Source organism: Bison bison, unplaced genomic scaffold, assembly GCF_000754665.1.
Source record: "Bison bison bison isolate TAMUID 2011002044 unplaced genomic scaffold, Bison_UMD1.0 scf7180017864472, whole genome shotgun sequence".
Taxonomy (NCBI): domain Eukaryota; kingdom Metazoa; phylum Chordata; class Mammalia; order Artiodactyla; family Bovidae; genus Bison; species Bison bison.
The window spans coordinates 12,462,000-12,462,673 of record NW_011495033.1 but is presented as its reverse complement, the minus strand read 5'-3'; the positions used below and the strand labels follow the sequence as shown (position 1 = coordinate 12,462,673).

At 54.5% G+C, this 674-nt stretch overlaps 1 protein-coding gene across 2 annotated transcripts in view; it reads right to left on the bottom strand.

Moving 5' to 3' along the window:
• TBX4 (T-box 4) overlaps positions 1 to 674 on the bottom strand; it is a 32,505-nt gene that overhangs the window by 17,958 nt on the left and 13,873 nt on the right. The gene's annotated exons all lie outside the window — the stretch shown is intronic.

Sequence of the window (674 nt, the reverse complement as noted above, 5' to 3'; positions counted from 1 at the left end):
GGGTGGGGGTGGGAGGAACTGGGAGATTGGGGGTGACACCTATACCCTACTGGTGCTATACGTAAAACTGATAATGAATGAGAATGTGCTGTGTGGCACCGGGAACTCTACTGTACTCTGGCGACCTGAACGGGAAGGAAGTCCAAAGGGAGGGGATAGATGTGTATGTCTGGCTGGCTCAGTTTGCTCCACAGTGGAAACTAACACAACATCGTAAAGCAGCTGCACTCCAATAAAAATTACTTAAAAAAAAACACAATACAAGAATTAAAAAAAAAGCAGGAGCAAGGGGGTGGAGAGACAGGAGAGAGATTCACAGCCCAAGATCTAAGTATGGACTGTCAAGGCCCCCAAGGAAAATGGCTCTTACCTTCTGCTGTACCCCCACCTCCAGCACAGCCCTGTCAGAGCCTAAACCCGCCCAGTGCTGGGGCTCATGCATCACCCCACAGCCCAGTCACCCACCCTCGGGTGTCCACAGCCGTGGGGAGAGCGCAGACCCTTGAGATCCATCAGAGACCCAAACACTGTGGCTCGTTTTCACCCCAGCCCCCGCCCCATCTGCAGCAGGTGTGCAGACGACCCTGTGGCTTCAGCAAGCCTGGTGCCTGAGCCTGCGGATCTGGCCAGTCACTGGGACTAACTGGTGAGTCCCCAGACCACATGGCAGGCAG